At 45.7% G+C, this 17,070-nt stretch overlaps 1 protein-coding gene across 1 annotated transcript in view; it reads right to left on the bottom strand.

The window, feature by feature from the left end:
- csmd1a (CUB and Sushi multiple domains 1a) overlaps window positions 1-17,070 on the bottom strand; it is a 717,376-nt gene that overhangs the window by 590,149 nt on the left and 110,157 nt on the right. The gene's annotated exons all lie outside the window — the stretch shown is intronic.

The raw sequence follows: 17,070 nt of genomic DNA, 5'->3' as shown, positions 1-17,070 counted from the left end.
TTGGGAGAAGGGGAAGTGCAACGAGACCTGGGTGTCCTTGTGCACCAGTCGCTGAAGTTAAGCATGCAGGTGCAGCAGACGGTTAAGAAGGCAAATGGTATGTTGGCCTTCATAGCGAGAGGATTCGAGTACAGGAGCAAGGATGTCTTGCTGCAGTTGTACAGGGCCTTGGTGAGACCACACCTTGATTATTGTATGCAGTTTTGCTCGCCTTATCTGAGGAAGGATGTTCTTGCCATGGAGGGAGCGCAGCAAAGATTCACCAGACTGATACCTGGGATGGCAGGAATGACGTATGAGGAGAGATTGGGTTCATTGGGCTTATAGTCGCTGGAGTTCAGAAGAATGAGATGGGATCTCATTGAAACTTATAAAATTCTAACAGGACTAGACAGACTAAATGCAGGAAGGATGTTCCCGATGGCGGTGGAGTCCAGAACCAGGGGTCACAGTCTAAGGATAAGGGGTAAGCCATTTAGGACTGAGATGAGGAGGACTTTCTTCACCCAGAGAGTGGTGAACCTGTGGAATTCTCTACCACAGAAGGCGGTGGAGGCCAATTCATTAAATATATTCAAGAAGGAGTTGGATATATTTCTTAAAGCTAAAGGGATCAAGGGATATGGGGTGAAGGCAGGGACAGGGTACTGAATTTGGATGATCAGGCATGATCTCATTAAATGGCTCAAGGGGCCGAATGGCCTACTCCTGCTCCTATCTTCTATGTTTCTATGCTGTGCTCTACCAGTGCCTCACCAACAGACTCGGCATTGAAATGCATGTAAGGGCATGAAACTCCTGCACTTAGCCACTAGTTACCCACTAAACACGCCAGAAAAGGTTAGGGCTGGTGCATTAAGGTGTAAATAAATTTTTAACAGAGCGATAAGTCATAATTATTGCCAATCAACCTCTTTGGCACTGAAAATTTACTTTTACAAGTGTGGAGTCTTATTCCTCCAGAATTTAATTCGTGTTGGAGATTTAAAAAGAAATTTAATATTTTTAAAAACTTTTTCTGTCTGTCTCTCTTATTTCTTTCTCTTAATCACAACTTTCTTTCCCACTCTTTAATTCACTTTCTGTACATGACTTAATCTAATTTATACTTCCTGGTTTATACTTCCTGGTTTAGACTGTGCATGTTTCAGTGAGGATTCTTCAATCCGATTGGTTGAAGAGCCACGCTGTTTCTTTCTCTGCTCACACACGCCCTGTAGAGGGCGCCGCACTGGATTAGACGCCTGATGACAGCAAGGGGTCGATTTTCATTACGCTGTCGGGAAGGAGGCGGGACTACAACTTTCGGGTTTTAGTCCCGCCTACATCGACGTCCGGCCAATCCACGAGATTTTCCCTTGATTGCCCTTGTTGAGCCTGTCCAGCGGGCTCAGCAGGCCAATTAAGGGCCACCCGGCAACAGGTGATGTCACAGACTGAAATTTCATCTGTCAAGAGGTCTTGACAGATGAAATATCAGTGTTTCACAGCTGTTTGAAGCTGTCAAACACTGACAGTCTGACTTCTAACCTGAGTCCTTCTACACAAACTCAGTTAGAACTGTCACTGGCAATGAAAGCTGAAGGCTGTCACTTTTGACAGCTCGCAGCCATTTTGCTTTCAGTGCCGGCTGAGTGATGGACTCCCGAAACCTAGAGGAAGAAAGGCTGTTAAGGTAAGTACAGGTAATTTAAACTTCTTTACACACTTTAGACACACCAAACACACTTACCTTTGCACTCATGCACCCATCACTCACCTGAACACCGACATCTCGACCCCTCCAAGTCCATCAACCCGACGGCCCACCTGCTCTAACCTGGCGTGGTTTGGAGCCGTCGGGAATCCCACACGACACCCCTCAAAATAGGGATTAGGCTAAAAACTGCCTGTTTACTAACAGGTAGTTAATTGGCACTAATCCCTTCCCACCTCGGGTCGGCGGGTCCCAGTGTGGGGCGGGTACCCGCCTCCTTTGAAACTTACGTGGAGGCGGGTTTTGGGCGGGATGGTGTCGAGACGCCCAAATTTGGGATTTTAGCCCCCTGCACGCCTAAAAGCCCGCCTCACAGCACACTGAAAATCGACCCCCAAGTCTCTGCTCAAAAGCCCAGCAAAAATTCTGTGGGAAGCTGTCAGCATAGTGAATGGCGAGCACTGTTCCTTTGCCGCTGACCGCAAAATCCAGGCCAGTATAAGTCACGCATAGCTTGGCACCCCACATTCAGCTCATAAGGAGAAGGATTTGTCTAGCAATTAGCTTGGCTAGTAGACCCCTGCACAGGGATTTTATTAGATCAAGGTCTACCTGTGGAGATGGTGTCTTCAAGCAAAGGCTCACAGTGAGGAGGAAATATTCAGTCTTATCTGAAACTAAACTTCTTAGTATGCTAGTCAGGTTGGGATGAAACGGGCAAACGTTAGACAAGGGACCATTTGACTCTTTGCAGCTTTTGTGATTAAACATGCAACAATATAAAGTTTCCAATCTTTGATAATTATTTTAAGCATCATTAGCTGAAATTACATTTGGCTGTTTAGACTTTGTTAAGTACCTTCTAGGTAATAAATTCTTGCACTCCCCTGTTCAATAACGTGAAAGGAAAAGTAGCATGAAACTCTGTCTCCCTCTCATATTCATTGCACAGCAGCAAATGTGTTGCTTGCCTAATTGTACAATTGCAGTTGTGATCCTACACTCTTGGGCTTAGCCTGATATGGCAGCTGAGAAAGCTGATGGAGTTGAGCCTGGAGTGTGTAGATGGTTGGGGGAGCTGGAGAAGATGGCTTTGGTTTTTCCATTTGGTTGGACGAAGGTTCGATTCATCCATGTCTTCCTGTTTGACATGCAGTTGGGAGATGAGCAATACCTCTGGGGTCAATGGAAGAGTCTGAGAGATAAAGCTGAGTGTTGTTGGCATACATGTGGAAGTTAACCGTGTGCTTCCAGATGATGTCACCAAGAGGGTGCATATAAATGATGAGCCAAGGATGAAGCCTTGAGGTACACCAGAGGTTACCAACTGGGCATCAAAGAAGAAGCTTTTGGAGGCAATGTAATGTCTATGATTTGACAAGGGGAGATGAAACCATGAGAACAGTACCTTGGAGTGGCCTCAAAATGGGGTTGGTAGCCTTACCGCCCCATTAACAATGGCAATGCAGCTGGCTCCATTTTAAAATGGGCCTACCATTGGGGGTCTAAAACACCATCCTATTTCAGGTGATCGGCCCCTTTTATTATGGAAATCGGGGTTCTATGACATAGATTGGACCCTGATCGCCATCTTAGGGAGGACCTGGTCGGAGCCTGCACAGTTTCATGAGCAATGGAAAAGAAGAGACCCGCTAAAGGTAAGTCTTGAATTATTTTTTATAAATAATTTATAAATAACCTGGGCCAATGTCGCTCCAGGATTCCCCCCACCCCCCTCTGGGGGCCCCACCCTCTTCGGCAACTTACCTTGCTGGCAGCAGATCCAGCCCAATTTTCAGGCTTTGATCTGGTAAACTGCGTCAGGGCACCTGTTTGACACCTCGTAAATTTAAATCAGGCCAAAGACTCAAAATTATGGGTCAATCGGCCACCCAAATCTCAAAATCTACCCCGTTGAGTTTACGGTAAGTGAATTCAAGCACCATAGGATGTTTTACTACATTAAAGGTGCTATATAAATGCAAGTTGCTGTTGTTTAAACATCCATATTTAGACACAAAAGTTTCCTTTGTTGTTTTACGTATATCGTATAGAGAATATATATTTCATATTAATAAACTGTGTAATGTTCATTTATCTATCTAATGTAAATAAAACCATTTGTTCATTCAAAGCCTGTGTCTTAATTTGGTAAGAGTGTATATTCAGTCCATCATTGAAAGAGAGGAGTTTCACGTGATGGCATGTGATATATTCCAATAGCCGTTGTACAAAATAAGAGCTCTATGTTACAATCCCCAAGTAATGCTATTGTTCACCTAGATATTGGGCAGGAAAGGGTGCACTCCTGCTTATAACGGACACAAGGGGCTCGATTTTGCCATTGGGTGCGGGCTGGGGCGTGTCAGGTGGTTTTCGTGTCAGGACCCCGACTCTGATGTAAAGTGGGAAAAAAGTGAGATTTTCCCCTAATTGGGCAATTGATTTCCAGCGTGTGGAAACCCCTGGCCCAATGAGTCTTTTCATACAGAAAGTCGCCTCTGATGACGTCATCAGTGCTGCTGGATTTAAGGCCTGCAAGCAGCCTTGCTTCTTCTGGAGACTTTAAACATTATGCCCATTGTGGTGATCGCTTCTTTCAGCAACTATGTCCAGCAGTAGGCCAAAGTGTGCTCCAAGGTTCGATGAGGCCTCCCTCCAAGATCTGGTGGAGGGAGCGAGATCAAATAAGGAGGTGCTCTTCCCTTCCTCTAGGAGGAAAAAGCCTCCCCAGCAGACTAAAGCTGTGTGGATGCAAGTGGCCCAGGAGGTCAACTCAATCTCTATGTGCCGCAGAACCTGGCTGCAGTGCAGGAAGAGGTTGCATGACCTTCTCCGCACAGGAAGTATTACTTTTCCATCACCCTCAATCTGATCCCCATCGCCTCTCCTCACCAGCACTCTGCATTGCCAACCTTATCCTTCACATCCCACTTGACACTTACATCCCTGCACCCTTACCCATTCCCTCTCTGGTAAGAAGGTACGAGGCAAAAGTGTTTGATTGTGCAGGCTAAGCAAATCTGGCCAACATGAGTGATTCCCTTGCATCCCAGGCAGCAATGTGGTCACGCGCTGGCGCCTTCTGGCCTGTACAGCTTCAGGTGGGTGAGCAGCAGCTTGGCGCTCCTGTTGTTGCTACTGCTGTTGGTGCTGCAGTTGCTTATGGTTCTGCTGCTGCCACAGCTGGTCTTCGTCCGAATCTGATGTCCAGGAGGAAAGGAAATAAATGGTTCCCATGCTTCTGGTATATGCCTCAGTTGAGGAAGCGCGCAGTCAAGGTGGAGAGAGGGGTTTCCCAGGAGGTCACACTGGAGATGGGTGTCAGGCTCCAAACTTCCACAACAATGAGTAGGCCGCTAAAAGCTCCCCCAGGCCTGAGACAACAAAGTTCTGCCACCTGCAAATGACCACTGGTGAAAACTCCTTTTTAATGATGGAGCTGCAGCTGTTAGTAAGCAATCCACTTGTGGCCACCAGGATTAACTGGCGTGTTTGAGAGGAGAGGTGCAGGATGGGGGGAAAGTGTTAAAATCAGAAAGGCCTCTCAAAATGGGATTATAGAGGCAATTAACTGGTTGTTAAGGGCATTAAGGGCCTATCCCGCATGGAAACTGGGTCTGAAACCCCGATTCTGGGAAAACTGCTCGGAGGTGGGCTGGAGGCAGGATCGGAGCCACACGCCATTTTTTGCAATTTTAACACCTCACACGCCTCCAATCCTGCCTCCTCAGGCCTGGCAAAATTGAGCCCAAGGTCCACTTGCTGGAATGGCCAGTGATGCTGAACCGAGAGAATATCTAGTGTAAAAGCCCAAAACTGTGACAATAACATAGAAATGAATGGGATTTTATTTACATCTTGATCCATAGATTGCACCACAGGGAAGTTAAAATAAAACAATGCTCAACTTCATCGGCATCTGATATAAAATTATTGTTGGAGTTCCAGAATACAGTAAGTAAAATGTAAATCACACCATGTAGGGATAATCAAGCATGATTCATTTAGTGGGTGATGATAAAAATTCAGATATAATGAAAACCTAATTATCAATACCAACCTAAATGAAGTTATTGAGCTGTTTAGCATGGCTGACTTTAATTGATTCCTAATCTGATAACTGATAAATCCCTGTAGTAAATAATTTTGTTATAGTTATCGGTTGTGGGCTTGAGCTTGTGACACCCCGAAGAAGGCAAAATCCTAAGGAAAAGTCACTGTAGCCCACTCTCACAAACTTCCTAGCAGTATTTCCGTGCTAACTCCCTGCCCTATACACTCCCTTAGCACTCGAAGTTTAGAAGATAGCAAAAGGTATAGAAGTGGTCAATGTGGAACATCTTGGGAGCAGGACAATGGGAAACAGATTCAAACTGGTAAAAAGTAAATCGAGGACTAGGGTCAGGAGGTTCTTCTTCACACAAAGACTGGTGCCTAAGCCTCTGAAGAGCAAGTGGACTGATTTTGTACTGTGCAGCCCGTCTCCCTCTAACCCTGCTGCAATGTGGGAGCCCAACATTCCACTCGGGCACAGGGCTGGCGGTGACATTTTGGCTAGCGTGCATGCGCGGAGCAGTGACATCATGACGTCGCCCGCGTCATCGCTGAAACACCTGTCACCGCTCTCAAAGAGGTCCGGCATTTTTATGCCAATCATAGAGAATCATAGAAAGTTACAGCACGGAAGGAGGCCATTTCGGCCCATCGTGTCCGCGCGGCTAACAAGGAGCTATCCAGCCTAATCCCACTTCCCAGCTCTTGGTCCGTAGTCCTGCAGGTTACAGCATCCCAAGTGCACATCCGAGTACTTTTTAAATGTGGTTAGGGCTCTGCCTCTACCACCCTTTCAGGCAGTGAGTTCCAGACCCCCACAACCCTTTGGTGAAGAAATTTCCCCTCAAATCCTCTCTAAACCTTCCACTAATTACTTTAAATCTGTGCCCCCTGGTTTTTGACCCCTCTGCTAAGGGAAATAGGTCCTTTCTATCCACTTTATCTAGGCCCCGCATAATTTTATACACCTCAATAAGGTCTCCCCTCAGTCTCCTCTGTTCCAAGGAAAACAAACCCAGCCAATGCGGCCATCAGTCAGGGAAGTTGCGGTAGTTGGGGACTTAAGAGTGATTAACAAACGGAATGGAATCCCGGGTAGGGAAATGGAGGCAAAAGCCTTGGAAGCATCTAAAAGTCTGGTTAAATGCCATGCCTGGGAGAAAGTCTGAGGACAAATGTTCCTTCTGGGAACGTTCTTGCACAGGCCGCTCACCGGCTTTTCCATTGTAAATACCGCGCATGCGCAGAAATTTAAAGGGACCGTGCAGTAAAAGAAACAGGCCACGCAGGACAAAACGCTGCTTACAGGGAACATTGCTCAGGACTGCAGTGTCTTTCTGCATGGATGATCTAAGATAAGCCCAAAAGCCTGCCTCATCAGTAACAAACTTGTAACCTTGTAAGTTGGCAGAATTTTTTAACGGAAACAGGGAGAATTTAAAAAAAAATAAAACATAAAAGAATTACTCTATTGATGAGGCACTGCTACCTCATTAAGGAGGTTTTTGAACAGGCGCAGATCCTCAAACTGACTGCTGTGAAATCTTTGCCGTAATGCTGCCTCTCGGGTTCCCCCGGCAGTGTTTGTGCAGACATTGTGGGGCCTGATTACGCACACCTGGCTGGGGTCGCTGTGCTTTGGGCACTGGCTGGGCCTGAGGCTGAATGAGGTGACCTTAGGCTATAACACAAGGTCAGCCCGTTGGGTTACACTGTTGCATGTGATATGCCACACACTGGGAGTGCGGCAAGTTCATGGCTGTGGCATTGCCGCCAGCAGCTCTTTAGGCCTATTTGTTTGAAGGACCTTTGTTGGGGGGAGTGGGAGGGGTTGGAGTTAAGACTACCTGGTGCCTGAGCAAAATCGGGTCCTAATTCACAGGTTTTATCTCTTTAAGGGGTCTAGTGCTCAGGTCCAGCTGCTTTAAGTGGGCTGGATGATTTTTTTTTATTCGTTCATGGGATGTGGGCAGCGCTGGCAAGGCCAGCATCCCTCACTGCCCTTGAGAAGGTGGTGGTGAGCCGCCTTCTTGAACCGCTGCAGTCCGTGTGGTGAAAGTACTCCCACAGAGCTGTTAGGGAGTTCCAGGATTTTGACCCAGCGATGATGAATGAACAGCGATATATTTCCAAGTCAGGATGTTGTGTGACTTGGAAGGGAACTTGCAGGTGGTGGTGTTGCAATGCACCTGCTGCCCTTGTCCTTCTAGGTGGTAGAGGTCGAGGTTTTGAAAGGTGCTGTCGAAGAAGCCTTGGCAAGTGGCTACAGTGCATCTTGTAGATGGTACACACTGCAGCCATGATGCGCCGGTGGTGGAGGGAGTGAATGTTTAAGGTGGTGGATGGGGTGCCATTCAAGCGGGCTGCTTTGTTCTGGATGGTGTCGCGCTTCTTGAGTGTTGTTGGAGCTGCACTCATCCAGGCAAGTGGAGAGTATTCCATCACACTCCTGACTTGTGTCTTGTAGATGGTGGAAAGGCTTTGGGGAGTCAGGAGGTGAGACACTCGCAGCAGAATACCCAGCCTCTGACCTGCTCTTGTAGCCACAGTATTTATGTGGCTGGTCTAGTTAAGATTCTGGTCAATGGTGACTCCCAGGATGTTGATGGTGGGGGATTTGGCAATGGTAATGCCATTGAATGTCAAGGGGCGGTGGTTAGACTCTCGCTTGTTGGAGATAGTCATTGCCTGGCACTTGTGTGGTACGAATGTTACTTGTCACTTATCAGCCCAAGCCTGAACGTTGTCCAGGTCTCGCTGCAGGCGGGCATGGACTGCTTCATTATCTGAGGAGTTGTGAATGGAACTGAACACTGTGCAGTCATCAGCGAACATCCCCACTTCTGACCTTATGATGGAGGGTAGGTCATTGATGAAGCAGCTGAAGATGGACACGGAGTAAATTTCACTGCATCAAGCACCAGCCATGGTATTATTGGCCCCTGTATCTGTTGCAGTGTTAAGTTTTACAATGTACCTTCTGTATTTTTTAATCTACATGTTTAATCAAACAAAGATTTTAAAACATAATAAATTTGTAACACCAAATAGAAGTAGTGGCACAATGATCTCACCACATCACAAATCACATCATATCCCGTACTGTTTATAAACATGATAAAGTATTTTTCACACTCCACTACAATTAGAAAGTCCTTTTAATATGTAATCCTACCTGTGAGGAGGAAATTGCTAATCTTATGAATATTTAAAAGCATTTCCTTCAATTATTTTTCAGAATGTTGCAGAACACATGGCAGATTAATTAAAAGCAAAGAATGTGAAGTGATGCATTTTGGAAGGAAGGATGAGCAGAGGCAACATAAACTAAAAGGTACAATTTTAAAGTGGGTGCAGGAAAAGGGAGGCCTGGGCGTGTACGTACACAAATCTTTGAAGGTGGCAGGACAAGTAGATAAGGCTGTTAAAAAGCATATGGGATCCTTTGCTTTATAATTATTTAAATTTAATTTTTTTTGTAAATATATATAGGAGGAAAAATTAAGTTGCTTTGCACCTCCCATTAGCACTCTAAGAGGTTAGCAGCGGCGGTAACCGTTAGCGCCCCGTGGCGCTACGCTGCTGGCGATGACAGCTGAGGCCTAACCACTGATTTATAAAGGTTTACGTAACTTCCTTGCTTTTGTATTCTGTGCCTCTATTTATAAGAACATAAGAACATAAGAATTAGGAGCAGGAGTAGCCCATTCATCCCTTTGAGCCTGCTCCGCCATTTAAGAAGGTCATGGCTGATCTTCGACCTCAACTCCACTTTCCCGCACTCTCCCAATATCCCTTGATTCCACTAGAGTCCAAAAAGCTATCTATCTTTTTGAATATACTCAACAACTGAACATCCACAGCCCTTTAGGGTCGAGAATTCTATGGGGGAGAAATTGAGTCACACCCCCTTTGGGGTGCTAACTTCGCCGGGGCGCAACCTCCAAAAAATTAGCACCCCTGCAGCCGAAATTGAGTGGTACTGCCCCAAGAGCGCTACTGGAAGCGTCCGGCCTCCCCCTTGGGGCACTGCGAGGGAATATCGTGGCGCAACGTGTGTCTAAAGGGCTGTGGATGTTCAGTTGTTGAGTATATTCAAAAAGATAGATAGCTTTTTGGACTCTAGTGGAATCAAGGGATATTGGGATAGCGCAGCGCCCCACTCGTGCCCCAGCCGTAATCTTCGGTAGCACCCCTTGACTTACCACCGGATGCTATGTCCAACGGGGTCAGGGGGGCCTACCTGCGGCCAGGGCAGCGCTAATTAAAGGCGAGGTGCCGGGCGGCCATTTTTGTTGCTGGCTGCCTGCCAGCATCTGCCCACTTTGCTGTCCCCGGCCTTCTGTGAAGCACCCCCCCCACCCCATGAACTGCCGGCTGCGCTCCATGAGCCCGGCACTTCTCTTGAGTGCCGGGCTCTTTTGCCGGCACTCTGATCTCCGGTGGCCCAGCTGGGCCCCGGGTCATGTTGCGCAAGGCCCCTCCCCTTTAAGAAGGGGAGGAAGGCCTGCAGTACTGCGGCACAACACACGTTGCGCCACGATATTCCCTCGCAGCGCCCCAAGGGGGAGGCCGGACGCTTCCAGTAGCGCTCTTGGGGCAGTACCACTCAATTTCGGCCGCAGGGGTGCTAATTTTTTGGAAGTTGCGCCCCGGCGAAGTTAGCGCCCCAAAGGGGGCGCGACTCAATTTTTCCCCCATAGAATTCTCGACCCTAAAGGGCTGTGGATGTTCAGTTGTTGAGTATATTCAAAAAGATAGATAGCTTTTTGGACTCTAGTGGAATCAAGGGATATTGGGATAGTGCGGGAAAGTGGAGTTGAGGTCGAAGATCAGCCATGATCTTCTTAAATGGCGGAGCAGGCTCAAAGGGATGAATGGGCTACTCCTGCTCCTAATTCTTATGTTCTTATGTTCTTATAAATAGAGGCACAGAATACAAAAGCAAGGAAGTTACGTAAGCCTTTATAAATCACTGGTTAGGCCTCAGCTGGAGTGTTGTATCCAATTCTGGGCACCACACTTTAGGAAGAATGTCAAGGGTGCAGAGGAGATTTACTAGAATGGTACCAGTGATGAGGGACTTCAGTTATGTGGAGAGACTAGAGAAGCTGGTATTGTTCTCCTTAGAGCAGAGAAGGTTAAGGGCAGATGTAATAGAGGTGTTCAAAATGTTATGGGGTTTTGATAGAGTAAATAAGGAGATGCTGTTTCCACTGGCAGGAGGGTCGGTAACCAGAGGACACAGATTTAAGGTAATTGGCAAAAGAACCAGGCAAGAGATGAGTAGAATTTTTTTTACGCAGCGACTTGCTATGATCTGGAATGCACTGCCTGAAAGTGGGGTGGATGTAGATTCAATAGTAAATTTCAAAAGGGAATTGGATAGATATTTGACAAGTTATTATTTGCAGGGCTATGGGGAAAGAGTAGGGTAGCGGGATTAATTGGCTTGCTCTTTCAAAGGGCTGGCACAAGCATGATGGTCCGAATGGCCGCCTTCTGTGCTGTATGATTCTAAATGATCTCTCTTTTAACCGGCGCCTAAATATCTGGAAATCTCTCTTAACCGGCAAAATTCAGGAGTAGGTTCAGGTAAGTTTTACTATATATTAGTGGCCGTGTAACCGGGGTTCCTGGATCTGTGGCCGTGTAACCGGGGTTCCTGCACCTGTGGCCGTGTACGGGGCTCTCGTACCTTGGTAAGTATACCTCTCTGTAATCCGGACTTGTTGATCAACTGGCACCACGCCAGTCCCGTCAGTGCCGGATAAAAAAGAGTTTTCTGTATTAAGTTTACACTGGTTTATATTTTGGTGCAGTTGTGCCTTTTTATACGGTAATTCCAGGGGAACAAAAGGGGTTAATTGTTTCTGCCTGGTTGAAAATACCCGAAAGTATTGCCTGAAAATACGACACTGCTTACGTTGGCACGCTAGCAGCCGCCATCTTGGGCCGGGCTCTGAGAAGAGCAGCCGGAGCACTGGTCCGTTTCACACTGGAAGCCACGTGTAAATTTGCGGTACAAATGGGAGGAGTGCGCACCATCGATGCTCTGCCCATTTCTACGGTATTGAGCCCTTAAAGGGACCGCTGGAGGCTACTCAAAAAACAGCCCTTAGAAGGGAGCCCCACCCCACCGATCACCTTCCCCGCCCCTGGGTTTTGACCTTTCAGCAGTCTTTGTGTAGGAGGCAGACAATAGCCTCTCACTGAGCAGCTTCCTTGGAGTAACAACAGAAAATGCTGGAAAAACTCAGCAGGCCAGGCAACATCCGTGGAGAGAGAAGTAGAGTCAATGTTTCAGGTCGCAACCCTTTGTCAAGACTGAAAAAGCACAGGAAATGAAACAAATTAAAAGGCCAGATTGGGGGCCGGGAGAGAACAAAAGAGAAGTGAAGAGACATTAAGAGGTATTCAAAACCAGACGAGATGGTGATAGGACTAGTAAAGAGACAAAAGACGGCTCTAGATCAGGTGTGAAATGTGCTGGCAGATTGGGAGACAGCTGCCATGTGGGAGAGAGAAAAAGGGGGGGGGGGGGAGTAGGGCCAAAACAAAGGTGTGGATAAAAAATATAAGTAAAAATGTAATGGGGGCCGAGGTTATGATCTGAAATTGTTGAACTCGATATTGAGTCCGGAAGGCTGTAAAGTGCCTAATCGGAAGATGAGGTGCTGTTCCTCGAACTTCCTTGGAGTGCTGGTTTGGAACCCGTAGCTTGCTATCATCATGTAAATGAGACAAATGGGCTTCTACCCACCGGCCGCCCATTGTGCCCCTGAAATTAAATCGACCCTAATGAGTCTGTGAGCACAACTATATGTAGTCGGGTCACACCCTTCAGGCTCAGGCCTTTGGAGAGGTGTTCTGGAACAGGTTAGTGACTCTTAAACCACACTTACCCTGTGACAGTTGATTCCCAACAACTGATTTTCCACTCACCAATATTTCCATTGCTCTATTGTGAACTTGCGACTAATCCTGTAAAAATATAACTAGAGCTGAATATATCCTCCTTTGTCGTGTGTGACTTGGAAAAGCAAATAGAATATACAACGATATAGAATATACAAAATGTGCGTATGGCGTGCACTTGCTGTGTCACACTTCCTGTCGCACTTATTTCCCGTCAGAATTAAACCATCCTGATTCGTGATGAGCAGCACTATTTCATACATGAATCTGTACTTTCCCTCTTGCCTGAACGGCTGTGCATTCCTAGCATTTTAATTTCAGATTTCCAGCATTCCGTTTTCATCTCACACTGACTCATGTCCTGTGTGAGTCCCATATCAATATAATTTTAACCTACTCCTTCCAATGTTCATACGCTCTCTCTCCATATTCCCCTTACCCAGATTCTTAAATGGCCAGTTGCTTGGTAACTTTTACCTCACTTTCTGACTTTAGTCTGGATGACTTGTGAAGTTATTATGATTTTATTGTTTTCTTAAGGTAATGGAAGTTTACGACTTGAAGCTCTGACTCCTGTGTTAAAACCCCAGGCTCTTAGCCAAAAGCAACTTAAATCAGGCACATCAGACAACTCATTAAGTTACCAATGCTTTGTGGCTTTTAGGGCACGTTTCCATCTTATAGATCAATTTCACCTTTCAATCCTAAGCAAGTCTACCACATATATTTGCAAAAAAGGTGACGTTGCACAGCATAACAACCACGAAGGTGACTTGTGTAACTGCAGCTCAGATTGATCGTTAGAAGAGGGGATTTTGAGGAGGTGGAAGAGGAGGATCAGCACTCAGCACTGGAAACTTAACAACTTGAAACATTCATGATGCCTGGTTATAAATCAGGACACGTAACAGAACTGTTTCCTTTTTGCTGCTGTGAATTAGCCTGTCTGAAAGCTTCCCTGTTAAACTCCTTGTGCTTTGCGCCGAGAGGTTTTTCTTTCCCTTTCTCACTTGCTCAGGTTGCCTCGTGCCACGTACTGTACCATCTCTGGCCGAGAGGGCAGGCAGGTGGCCTGATTCCTGCCGTCAACCAGTCCTGCGCCCAAAGTGATTACTGACCAAATACAACAAACACTTTTAAATTATGGAGTTTCTGATCATGCTGCACAACTTAACCTCGAATTGATTTTTTTTTTTAAAAAGGAAAGGAAGGCGAAAGACACGTTTCGGACTTTTACTCAACAATGTTATTTGCTGGCATTACAATAGGACACAGGGCAGTATTTGCATGTAACAACGCCGTGACACTCTTCCTCCTTGTGATTTTAGTGGCCTTTGAGGTGCACATTCTCTCTTAAACCTGCCTCAGTATTCGCCTTGGAAGAGCCAAGGGATACTGGAACAGGCTCTGAGAAATTTGACTTGCTTGTTGATGCCACAGTACAAGTCCCTGAACTTTCTCTCTGCTCCTAGCAACCACAAAAGCTAAAGGTTAATAAGGAATCTGTCCTTCTTAGCTGCACCTTAGTGTTAGGCCGCAAAATGTAAAAAGAAATCACATCCTAATGGATCAGTTCGACATTGCAACTTCCCACACTCTCTCTATTAGCAGCGAAATGGCTTAATTTGTGTCATATACCACAAGATGTCTTAACCACTTCTAAAAAGTCCAATTAGGGAAACAATTTTCAGTTCTATCTGGACTGGAATCAATCGCAGAAAGCGAGCAAAAAAGGTAACGTTCTAACATATTTTTCCATCCAGTTCCCCCACGATGAGGAAAATTCCCCCTGGTTGCTATGGGCTGATATAGATTTCTAGCAAAATCATAAAACTGTTCTAAGAAAATGCATTTACAACTTCGTTAAAAATAGCTGATATAAGAAATCTTCTCAAACTCCAAGCAACATATCTAGAGCCAGAGTGCAATTAGGCCTTGCCAGCTTGAGTCAGAATCCAGCCTTCCCAACACGATTTGTTTGCATCTTTGCTATTTCCGCAAGTATATTTTTTTTTCAAAAAGATCAGCTGCCATGTACTTTTTCACCACAGGGAGTCGCCAGCTAGTAATTTGTTTACCATCTCAGTGCGACACTTGCAGAATTTTATACTGCGAAGCTCAAACCTCCATTCAGGAAACAATTCGTTTTTTGAAACTGTAAAATTGAGCACATTTGTTTTTGGAGCAGGAGTCGTTGCTTGGCTGCCTCCTGTTAGCTAAGTCACAGTCTGCGTACTGCTGGGGTACCATAGCAGCAGCAGTGGTATGTACAAAATGGCACAGGCAACCGCATAGAAACTTCACCAGGAAACAGAGGAATACAAAGTACAATAAATACAGTGGTTCAAAAAAAACACACATAATAAGCAAGACAACTCACACAGTGCTGTATCAATTGGCAATTAACCAAGTCTGTTGGAACTGTTGTAGAATAATTTACACATTCTGTGACACATTGTGAATCATTCTCTATCCTGATGTCTGTGATTTCTTATTGAGCTCTGCTGCGCAGCATTTTTAAGAGGTTCAACTGGTTCATCCAGAAACAATCATTGTAGGAGCACAGAAACATTCCAAAAATTGAATACATAAACTTTAGCCTGTTAGGAAATCTGTTCCTCCGAACCCATGTCACACAAGTGTCACAAATAACTAGTACGGCAAGAAGCATATGCAGTACTTCAACCTGCACAGAGTCGAAGAACATCATCACATTCAACCAAAATAGCAGCTACAAGATTGACTGCAGAAAACAATGAATAATGGACCTGACCCACACATATGGCATTTTCTTTTTAACGACAAACTGTGGAATGAATATACTATTCAAAATACTGGATTCATTTTGCGGGTAGCACTGACGTCAGATTAATGTCGGCCCAATCTGCCTGTGGTGTTGTGCGTCTGATATGAAATCATAAATTCACGGTAATCGTGACAAACAAGTGAAGGAACCTGTAAAACGTACAATTATATTACCTCTGCAACAGTTCAGGCAATGACTGTGCGACCTGAAGCTGTCACCTCCCCATATACTTTCCTACCTCAAGTATCGACTCTTTTTAAGATTCTGACGAGGAGAATAGACAGACTCACAATCTTCGAGTCACGTCTTATATCAGCTGTTACTAGCCATTGAAAATTCAAGAAGAGCCGGCATCAGCCCAGGCTTGGTGAACTCTGATGCATGCACGCACTCCCGCACACTCCCATGATGGCATAAATGGTAAATCACATTGAACCATACAGGTCCCAGTTTTGATTCCAGGCCTGATGTTAGCTGGGACAACCTTAGTTTTGCTGCAATAAAAACAGAAAATGCTGGAAACACTCAGCAGGTCAGGCAGCATCTGTGGAGAGAGAAACAGGGTTAATGGTATGCTGGCCTTCATTACAAGAGGATTTGAATACAGGAGTAAAGAAGTCTTACTCCAATTATATAGGGCCTTGGTGAGACCACACCTGGAGTATTGTATACAGTTTTGGTCTCCTTACCTAAGGAAGGATATACTTGCCATAGAGGGAGTGCAACAAAGGTTCACGAGATTGATTCCTGGGATGGCGGGACTGTCGTATGAGAAGAGATTGAGTAAACTAGGCCTGTATTCTCTTGAATTCAGAAGAATGAGAGGGGATCTCATTGAAGCATACAGAATTATTACAGGGCTTGATAGGATTGATGCTGGGAGAATGTTTCCCTTGGCTGGGGAGTCTAGAACCAGGGGCCACAGCCTCAAGATAAAGGGTAGGCCATTCAGGACTGAGATGAGAAGAAATTTCTTCACACAGAGGGTGGTGAATCTTTAGAGTTCTCTACCCCAGAGGGCTGTGGAGGCTCAGTCATTGGGTATATTCAAAACAGAAGTCGATAGATTTCTGACTAGTAAAGGCATCAAGGGATATGGCGATAGGGCCGGTGAATGGAGTTGAGGCAGAAGATCAGCCATGATCTCATTGAATGGCGGAACAGGCTCGAAGGGCCGAATGGCCTACTCCTGCTCCTATTTCTTATGTTCTTATGTTCTTAACCTTTCAGGTCATTGACCTTTTGTCGAAACTGTTTTTAAAAGGTTCAACTGGTTCATCCAGAAAGAATAATTGTAGGAGCACAGAAACATTCTAAAATTGAAAAGAAAGGCTTGCATTGATACAGTGCCTTTCACGACCACCAGACGTCCCAAAGCGCTTTACAGCCAATGAAGTACTGTTTGAAGTGTAGTCACTGTTGTAATGTAGGAAACGCAGCAGCCAAATTGCACACAGCAAGCTCCCACAAAATAGCAATGTGATAATGACCAGATAATCTGTTTTAGTGATGTTGATTGAGGGATAAATATTGGCCAGGACACCAGGGAAAACACTGCTGCTCTTCTTCGAAATAGTGCCGTGGGATCTTTTAT

Source organism: Somniosus microcephalus, chromosome 9 (genome assembly GCF_052327205.1).
Source record: "Somniosus microcephalus isolate GS21.2 chromosome 9, FLI_Smic_1.0, whole genome shotgun sequence".
NCBI classification, from domain to species: domain Eukaryota; kingdom Metazoa; phylum Chordata; class Chondrichthyes; order Squaliformes; family Somniosidae; genus Somniosus; species Somniosus microcephalus.
Note: the sequence above shows the minus strand (reverse complement) of the source record. Positions and strands in the feature narration are given on the sequence as shown.